Raw genomic sequence first — 10,743 nt, 5'->3', positions numbered from 1 at the left:
TTAAAAAGGTGAGATTGGCACTTTAACCTCCGTGCCCCCCTGAAAATATGTTTTAGTCTGATACATTATACTACTGCGAATTATTTATCAAGAAGATACAAGCTTGATATTTCAAAAAAATAATGAGATGTTGAGGTGGCAGCTGGAAGGTTCTGGTCCAGCGAGCAGCATCTATGAATCGGGGGAAATGAAGTAAATACGACGGGCTGGGACGCGGCATGTGCCGAATGTGAACGAGCGGAGGGCTGTGTTTCCGTGCAACTGGCCAGAACGCTGAAACCTTTGCTCCGGGTTCTGTACAGTGGCACCGAAGGCGATGCAGAACGCGCCTCGATCGGGCGGGAGCTCAAAGAACCCACCTGTCGACCAGTCGTCCAGTTGCTCGGCTCCACACAAAGCAGGTGGAGAGGAGGCGTCCACTCAGGCGCCGCGAGCGCAGCTGAAGTGTGTCTCTCCTCAGATGACTCTCATTTGTGCGCACAAAACCCCCAGAAAGGCCGCGTATTAATTCACGGCGGAGGCGGCGAGTCGCGCGCACGCTAATCAAGGTGAAGCGCCACCCGTTGGATTCTTCAAGGCCCCGGGTGTCGTTATTTCCCTTTTCTTTTCACGACCTCTCGGCGGCGGCACAGGTTCAGTGTGAGGTGTGCTTTTTGGAGAGATGCATTTTTGCTACAGTTTTGCAGTAATGTATAAAAATGAAACTCAGATATTAGACTTGACTTGTTTAAAGCATTTGAACTTGTTGACTGAATAAGGTAAATAAAGGGGTTTAGTTTTGAGCCCCCCCTCCTTCGAATCCCAGCCTCTTGTCTTTGTTTTGATTTATTTCATCCTTTCAGAACATCCCGTTGCTTTTCAGGGCCCCCTTTGTTCTTGGTGAAGGGGTCTTTTATTTGGGAGAAATCTCCCATCTCAGACCAGCGCTTTGCCTTGATTCAGATCTTCATTAATCTCCGGGGCCGCTGTGGGCTCTACAGCAGCCCGCCGTTTTGATGGGAATTGAATTTGATACCGCATTGTGGCTTGTATGGACGCTAACAATGGCCTGTGTTCCTTCCTGTGTCTGTGCACAATCAGAGAGACCCAATTAAATAATTTGGTACAATAAAGGGGAACAAAGGGATACCCAGGCATAAAGTGAGGGCTCCAACATTTGCATTCTACCTATTTCTGTATCATGTTAATTAATTCGCTTTGAAACCACAGAGGGATGCACAATAGAAAACACTGCAGCTCATTTCAGTAGTACGTCTGTGTATGCTTGATATTCAGGTAAAGCCACATTTTACAGCAGAAAACTCTCTGCAAACTGTAAATCCAAAATTATTTTACCACAATATTATTTGAATTGTTTACGTTTTCATTTAGATCCTATATCTTCTTTGCTTCTTAATTACCAGTGTGTGGATTCTTCTAAAATCTACTGTAGGCCCGCATTTGTTGATGCTAATACATCATATTGAATGAAGGGTAAATGAATTATCCACAAGTGGCCCGTGATAAGTGGTGATGGGACCCATATGGAGCTGTCACTGGGCCGCTGGTGGGCTCTCTTAGTCCAGCGGCTGTAATTGAAAGAAATGAGCCATAGAGCTGACACATTACCAGCGTCCCCAGAGATGGCCACACACACACACACACACACACACACACACACACACACACACACACACACACACACATATACACACACACACACACACACACACCTTTCATTTAATACATCATCTATGCAGACACCATCTCCCCCAACGTGTAGCCCAGACAATGTGAGCCTGGCTGGCGCAGGACAGCGCCCTACTGTAAGTGAGACAGGGTGTAAGATTGGGGAGGTCTCCATCTGGGTTAACGGGATAATGAGAAACTGCCCCGCAGTGAGTTAATCAGCTCATTGCTCTCCAGCACCGCCGTTTATTTGCTGTTTATTCCCCGGCTCACGGCCCCCAGGGGGAGGTCTGTCTGCGAGGCGGCACCTGCAGCTTCCCCGGCGCGTGATTTAGCGCCGTAAATGCTGCTAGTGGGCCAGATTAGACTGGACAGTGATCAAACCCTATTTGCACTGTGATTAGACAGACTGCTCCCCGCACTGACCGGGCTGAAGCAATTCTCCTCCAGCGATTTTTATGCTGCTGCCCTGCGTAAAAATGATTAACGCTGCGAGGATGAATGTGGCAGCGATTCACCGCCGCCGAGGCCGCAGCCCAGACAGGTATCGGTGCTGCTGCTTGCAGCCACAATCATTTCCAAAACACTAGTGAAGAAGTCACAGAAGCGACATTGTCGTTAAATTTACTTTATATGCGATTATACAGTAGAGGCCACATCAGGAGCTTCTTCATCCTTTTAATATCTCAAGTGATCTCATCGCTCCGTCTTTTTGTCAGTGTTTTTTTTTTTTTTTTTTGCCTACCTGCTATTTGTCCACCACGCATACATACATATTCAGACACACACACACATGAAGACCCTCCTTAGAGCAGACAGTATATCCTGTAACCTTCGAATGCATTGTGTCGGAGGAAGGTCCCCTGTTGCATTCAGAGTGGAAAGCACTCCAGCGCCGCCATTGTTCGACATATTTTCATGCTTTCGTGCTACAAAAAGCCTGCTCTCTCCGACAAATGATCAGGCCATCTTAAATGTTTACACAATACACCTGAGCCTGAATAGGTACCTATGTAGTGCATTGGCAAGGTCTTTTTTCTTTCATCTACTTCTGTGCAGGAACTAGCAAAGAACTAATGAAGCCGTTTTCTGATCTGCTCTCTTTACCCTGATCCTCCCGCAGAATGGCTCTCTAACATTTCTCTAGTATTTACTGTATTACCATAACCCTGATGCAAGGCCCATTTGGGATTGTGCCTGAGCGACTGGCAGGTATATTAAGGCAAAGGGAGACGTTGTGCAGCAAACGTACAGTATAAACAGCTGAAAAGAATAGACGCCCATGCTCATAATGGAATCTGAAAGCTTTCATTTTTTCCCTCATTGTCTCTCCTTCCTTCTCTAAACAACCTTCCCTTTTTCAGCTATCGGAGTGAAGTTCTCAGAGAGAAAATGAAGTGCATTCATGCATCCTGAAAGAGGCTTTTAAGGTTGAGTACAGCCCAAACAAAGAGGAAGGTGAGCCACGGCCGGCCCGACTATGACTCAATGTTTATAACCTTGCCGTGCAAAATTTAAGAATGCCGAGCAAATGAATGAAGCCGTTGATGAATCGCATCCGAGCCACAAATCTGGGAGGCAAATTGCAGTTCTTTAACACGTTTTGTCTGGGTTGCTAGGGTGAAGTGACGTGTGGATTTTGTGACATGTTTCTGGATAATTAAACTTTAGCATTCAAGGCTGTTAAATGCTGCTGGAGAAGCATAGTTTTTTTAATTCTTTAGTATAATAATGCGGTGTTTATTGATTCTGAGTGCTAAAATGATATGCATCTCGAAGATGAATGTGTGGTTACGATAAGATGCGCGGAGCATTTTTCTTGGTTGTCAGACCCCCTCCCATCGCTCCTGGCCCCTTTCTCTCTTCATTTTGCTAACTGGTGCTCAGCTTCTCATCCGCTGACCAAGCATCAGCTTCCCTGCGCTGATAAATGGGCTTCTTTGAATTGATGGCAGGCTGGAGGAAAAAAAAAAAAAAAGGAGATAATCCTAGATAATGTGGACACAGTTTTCATTTCTTGTCACCCAATTAAACTGCAATTATCCCAAGTGCAGGAGAGGAGAAAAGTGGAAAGAATGGCCAAAGAATGGGGAAGCGAGGCTCCCTGGGACACTCTCTAGCAGACACATTAGCCCAGATTTGCGCCGTCCTGATAAAAGAGGCCCGTTCCTTGCACTTGGCACCTCTCAGCGAGCGGCAGACCAGCTGCAAACTGGGCTCGAGAGAATGTGTTTGTTCTACGCCTCAAAGTCGCTGGGAGGAGAAGGAAAAATCGAAAATCACTATTGTGTTTGCATCGACTGCGGCTCTGGCGCTAATATTGTTTTTTGTGTGTATTATTGCCATGATCCTGTTCTTAAGTGACCACGATGCATTGTCAAAGGGAACAATAGTGTGTATTTTGTGAATCACTGACCAGTGTAAAAACCCTGGAGTTCACTACACAGGGGTTTGGATCCCGTCAAACAATTCCTCAGCGCAGCCAAACGCGCTTTGACCGAGGGGCTTATGTGCACCAACTGTTCTTTAAGAAAATTGACTGCTGCTGTAGTAAAAGTGACACTTCCTGTGTGAATTGTTTGCCTCCAGATGAATCGAGGCCGGGCGAAACTCTCCCCCTGGCACAAAATCTGAGGAGTAAATTAATGTCTTTTGTAATTACTGCTCCTCTTAGTAATTATCACACGGGACGATTTATGGATTAACATATTGATTCCACTTGACCCGTGGCGAGGCTTTATTTGGACGGAGGAGATACTTTTGGCTCCGCTGCCAAGCGCGAGCGGCCCCCGGGGCCCCGGCTGGGGCTCTGCTCTTTAGGCATGTGACAGCCCCCTTTGGCAAACGTCCCACGGGAGGACGGCGCGATTCGTGTGGAGTCCTGGCCTTTAGGTCCACTATCAATCCAGCGTACGGCTCTGCATGGGTATTGACTTTAGCCGAACATAAAAACTGCACGAGTGGGGGAAAAAAGAGAGCGAGAGAGAGAGAGAGAGAGGATCATTTGTAAGAGTAATTCATTAATCTTCACGCAGGCGATTAGCGCTTTGAAGTCTTTGATTTTGAAAAGCCATGTGCCTTGCTTTAGTATCCTTCCCCTCACAGGCTGTTTAGATAAACATTGGAAATAAACAGATTAGTTCAAATCATTAGGCAAACATCTTAACGTACAAACACAGACTGCCTGCTTTGGAATGCTGAGTGGCATCAAACGCCACCCGTGTGTGTGTGTGTGTGTGCGCGACACTCATGGCAGTAATGCATTACGGTGAATACTCCGTCAAAACCCGATCGATGCTTCCCGTTCGCCTGCTCTGCATGAGTTATGGCCCGATTGAGCGGGCGACTCGAGCGCGGCCGCTCCGACGCGGCCTCTCCACCGCCGCGTCCGTCCAATAATGAGATCACCTGCGGCAGCCGCTGTCGATGCGGGTCTGAGCGGGCCGTGCTGACGGGACACTTGGCCTCGCGTCGATCACGCTGTCAGTCAGACGGCGCTGAGGGGAAGCACGCGTTTGGGTTCCTTACAGCGCAAATATCCCTAAAATCCTCCCTGTGTTACAGTATGTGAGCGTGAGCGTCTTCCTTCAGCTCCATCAGAGCCCACGTGTTTTGCCCATGAGCTACAGAAGACAGCGCGGGTGTAAAGGGCTCACCTCCAGAGATGTGACATTCAGCTGCAACAATGAGCCATCGGCAGGAACTCTGTTATTTCACTCCTTTGTAAAGTAACGCCGTTCTCTCTCTCTCTCTCGCCCGCTCGCTCGCTCCCTCTCAATGACATGGTTATTATCTTGGTCACTTAATCTCCTCAAATAAGATTGATTTCTCCTTTCAGGTTGTGTTAGAGGGCCTCTGTCAGAAGGTGCTCAGGCCATGGGAACCATAGGGCTCCGTAGAATCCTGGCTATTTTCCCGTGTGATGGAGGTCAGGCGCGGAGGCTGCTTCTTTGACACGCTGATGAGTAGACGCACAAAGGCCGCGCCGCCGCTACAAGCGCTGGAGAAAAGCGCGGCGGGAGGAGATGCGGAGCTCTGAATGATGCACAGACGCAAACCTATAGATGACGAGCGCTTCTAAACTGCCTTTCAGCCTTTTGCAATCAAAGGTGATCACATGACTTCACGTATTGTAACACACGAGTGCTGGCAACTCGCGGAGAGTTGTTAAATTAAATAAAAGTAAATAGCTAAATAGTGTTTTTACCTGATTGGAGGTGTTCCATAAACTCCACACTTAAACTAATGTTTGCTGAATTCACCGCCGGTGGTCCCACTGTCAAGGTCAGCGTTCGGGTGCCATCCTGATTGAATTATATGCTTTTCAAACCGTTTTTGGTGCAGTTTTCCTTTTTATAAATCACTCCTGCCCAGACTCTGACATGTAACAATAGACAATGGTTTATACGAAGAGAAAAATAATTCACAAAAGGTCATTTCTAATAGCAGACCTGCCAACACTTGAAAAACAGTTTTGCAATTTGATTTGATCCTATTTAACTTTTTACTTTTCACATGTGTGCATTGAAAATGCTGCTTATTTCAATACATCTTGACCTTTCATCTCAACTTTTCTCTTTAATACAAGGCAGCTGAAGACAAATCCATAGATTGTGTTATTCACTTTCCATTCATAACATCCGGGCAACTCAAAGGAGGGTCAGAGGTGGCTAATAAGCTGCAAGCACTATACTGTTGTATGCCGGCGTCCTGGTGTTGTGTGCAATGATAAAGATTGAAGTCACCCTCTGGATTTTCAACTGAAGGACGATGGCACACTATGAAAGCCCCGACAGCATGTTGCTGTGCTGCCACGGGTTCAAGGAGATTGGATCACTTTTTGTTTGCCGCGCGGCCTCAATTCAGCTCCCACATAAAGAGTGAGAGACTGGGAGAGGACTGAGAGAGAGCAGTCTTTGTCAGGTTGAAGGGAAGGGTGGATAAAAAATTGCCTTGGTGCATCAGTTTTCTCTGATCACAACCACAACTATAAATGTATCTGAGAGATGAGCTATCGGTGGCGGGCTGTGCCACAAGCAGGCCTTTTCTTCCCTCTGTCCATGTGATGAGTTAGCAGGACCTGGAGTGATAAAGCTGATAGAACGCCTGCTATCAGGTGGCAGTCTGGGTAATTACAACTCTCTATTTGGGGCTTTGCAGCGATGCTGTGGCGATAAGGAGAGTATAATGAGGAAGAAAGGCCAGCGATAATGCATCCGCTAAATGGCTCAAAATAGTCTATCATGGGAAAAGTCATCTCGCAGCCTGGAGGCGAACGGGTATCTGTGGATGCGACGCACAGAGGATGTGTGGAAGGTTTAGCCCAACGCGCCCCGTGGGGGGTGGTGGCACCCAGGGTTCACAAATCTGACTCCTCGCAAAGGGGAGGATGGTCCGTTTTTTAATGATACAGGAAGTCGTTTGATTGCCGCCGCTATTTTGTTTGTCCCTCGGGGGGCGCGGGTATTCTGCAGTGCGAGATTAAATATAATACTTTGACAAGCGGCGGTTTAAAGATGAAGGTCTTATCAAGCTCGCGGACTCCACATCCTTGTGTTGGAGCCATTCTGCCTCCATAATGTGCTTTCAAAGTTTGTTGTATCTGTCAGTTCAGGTGCTCAAAGATTGAACTGACAATCACTGCTCTCTCCTCTTTAGTGCCATTCAAGCATCCACACACACGCACACACGCGGCGACATCACTCCATCCTCAGGGGCATTTGCCTGTTCCAGTCTTTAATACACACCGCGGTGTGTTCCATGTTGTATGGCTGTCTCATTGTGAATTACACATTCCCTCACTAGGCATCATGACCACTATCAATAGTATTTCCACTAATGTGATTAAGTTAATACTGTGCTCTATGAGAGGATTATTTCTCAATTCCTCTTGATATGCGTAATATTTAGGTTGTGGTTGAGTAAATATTTTGGTTCTTCACCAAAATAATTCCCACTGAGACAAAGACGAGAAAGTCTGCCCTAAGGTGCAATAAAGACTGTATAATTAGAACGATTAAAGAACTGCACAACTAATTTGGCACTTATTGAATATATTTTCAGAACACACCGTTCAAAATAGGTCACATATTTAAACCACAAAAAATATTAACTTTATTCACATTAATTATGTATTAATTCAGACATCCCCTGTGACTCATTTGAAGTGACGCTTCACTCGGCATTGTCTCCTATACCAATCCCATCATTGTATTGCTTTGCACTTAAGCATATTTTCTCTGCATTGTAAAAGCTGTAAAGAAACCTCATTAGACAAAATGACTCGTAATCTAAATGCAATCATCTTTAAATAGGAATCAATTGGATCCCTCACAACACTAAACTGTTTGTCATTAGCACTTTATCAAAGGCTCACTTAAGATAAGATTCTGCGGCTAATGATGTGTGATAGCGACAAATTGACTTTCAATACTCTCCACGCGGTGCAGGAAACACTCCACAAAATGGGTTTAGGATTTTTAGATTCCGCTTTCTTCTTCAGAAATATCTTTGATATGAAAACCTTTGTGTTGGCCTTTTGCAGCTGGAATTTGTTTTAACCAGCGACTGGTAAAAATAGGCATCGTGATGAAAAGAGTTAACTGGAAATACACAGCAATTATGTCTGAGACAATATTACATTTCTCCATCCTTGAATCTACAGCATTATAGCACCGGTCATGCTCTTAAATGCATTTTAGCAAGATTAATGAAATATTTTGGTCCACGTTTTGGGCTGTTTATCTGCACAATAAATCCTTAATCAGAAAATCAGCTGGAAAAAGTGGAGCAATTGGCGTCAGCATCCAAGGATTAATGGAAATCGTCGGAACGCCGATGAAAACGAGACGACTACCTTTCATTCCGGAGGTGCGTTCGCCGCGCTTCGCTTTGGCCCGGCCTTCGCCAGAGCAGCTGAGCTGGAAAAAAAAAAGAAAAAGAGGGGGAAGATCCAGGCAGAGCTGTGATCAGACAAGCAGAAAGAAAGCACATCAGGTACACAATCAGGGCCCCTCCCTCTCCCTTTCTTCAAACCTCCCAGATAATGAGCACACTTTCATGTGGTAGTAAATACTCTCCACTCTGAGGGGGTTTGAAGTGGCAAACACAAGATATTGTTGTTTACTCTGCTCACTTCTTCCCCGTCAAAGAAAAGCCATCTGATACAGTAGCAGGAGGTCAACTTGTGTTCCCTCGGAATCAATTTATTTTGAGACTTGATTTCCCCCCCTCCTCCTCCTCCGACGGGAGACTTACTGTAAACACCTGGAAAGGGAGGACGAGGTGAAGCGCATGCTGCGATACTCTTTATGCGCGAGGCCTTTTTATGCAAACTGGGATTATCCAGGGATCCTCATCAGGTCTCTCTCCAATTTGTTGTACGTCCTCCCAGAGTTAGTGGAGTGTTGATGAGGATAAACTGTTTGGCGCTATCATGAAGACTCCTGCACCTCCGGGGGCTCCTATTTCAGAGTGATGGCTCTAGCACTTTAGAGTGAACTGTGTGCGATCTCGCCTGCTAGGAAAATGTCCCCATGGGCTTGTTGTTGCTGCTGTCTGCCTTCTATTTGCATGATATTTTTCTATTCAGTCTTATCATCAGTGTGCTGTGAGGTGGGAGTGCTGCCTCCGTCTCAGAGGCTGGACCCAGGCTTTATCAGCAGGTAATTCTCCCACTCTCACTAACTCATCTTGAATTATTTAAGTGTTATTTCCAGAGCTGAGGCAGAGGCACAGGCGGCAAAACACAAACCAGGGTGTTGTTGGAGTTGTGTATTTATTTATTTATTTTTAATCAGATCCTAATTAAATTATTAAAGTAAATAAATGTTAGCACGCGGTCTGCAAAATATTAATTTGTTTTATGAATAAATACAATGAATCTGGAGGTTTTGACGAGCAGAAGACGTGCCGGGTGGCTGCACCTGTGTTTGTTAATGCAGCCTCAACGAGGCCCAGAAATCCCCCCATCACACGTTATTAAAAACAGGCCAGGCTCTAGCAGCGGGACAATGACGGGAGGGCTTCCACCGCCGTGGCACATGTCGGATCTAAATATTAAAATGGAATAAAACTGCGGGGTGTAATGAGAAATCCTGTCTCCGGAGAGGCCGGTGAAAAGCAGGTGTGCGCGCACGCAGGATTGCGCGACTGTCAACTCCCGATAAGAACTTTCCACCGCAACTTATTCGTATGGTTCGTGGCTTTTCTTTTCTTTTCTTTTTTTTTGCCCGTTTGTGTCACGAGAGGCACGTTCTCCCGCGGAGCGAGTGGAGCGCTCCGTTGCAGGAATGTTGTCGAGGTGAGTGACGAGCCGACAGAAGGGGCGCGCGGCGCTGAGAGATGCCGCTCCTCACTTCAGGGAGCAGGTCTGTCTCTCATCTGGTCGCCGTCTCTTTGGCGCGGATCATCCTCACCTTGTCAAGTTTTCTGCCCGAGACAAAAGCGCGAGGGTCTCTCAGTGAGCGTGTTTTATCCGCTGCGATAAAACAACTCCAATCCCCGTTAACAGGAATTTGAACAAAAAGAAGACGCTGTCTGCTGCGCATCAGGTTAGAGTGGGTCAGCATTCAACTTTTACCCACGAACGCATTATTTACATCGGTCATATTTAATAATAACAATAATGCATGAACATTATAGGGTTATATGGGTTATAATAAACTGTTAAAAAAGAACAACAGCATGTGAATAAAATACGACAATAATTTATATCCTAATTACACGCTCGAACCGGCCTAATTCATCGTTTATAATATTGTTCGATACAGCTTTTTCTCTGTTTCCGTTTTTTTTTTGTACATAAATAATTATGTACACCGCAGAAGGTGCGAGAACAAACCACTTAAAACCTGCAACAAGTCCCGCAGATAACTGTTACTGCTTAGTTGAATATTCGACAACCTAATTTCAGCTGTCGATTCGCTGCCCTTGGGAAAGTCCTTTGAAGTGAAAGTGAAAAGAGGGATTTCAGGAAAGTAATTAATTTCACCAAGCGCGATTAGAAACACTCCAGACCTTCTCAACATTTGCGTATTTACTACAAAATGCCACAATATCAGAAAATTAAAGAAG

This window comes from Betta splendens, chromosome 21, assembly GCF_900634795.4.
Source record: "Betta splendens chromosome 21, fBetSpl5.4, whole genome shotgun sequence".
Taxonomy (NCBI): domain Eukaryota; kingdom Metazoa; phylum Chordata; class Actinopteri; order Anabantiformes; family Osphronemidae; genus Betta; species Betta splendens.
Note: the sequence above shows the minus strand (reverse complement) of the source record.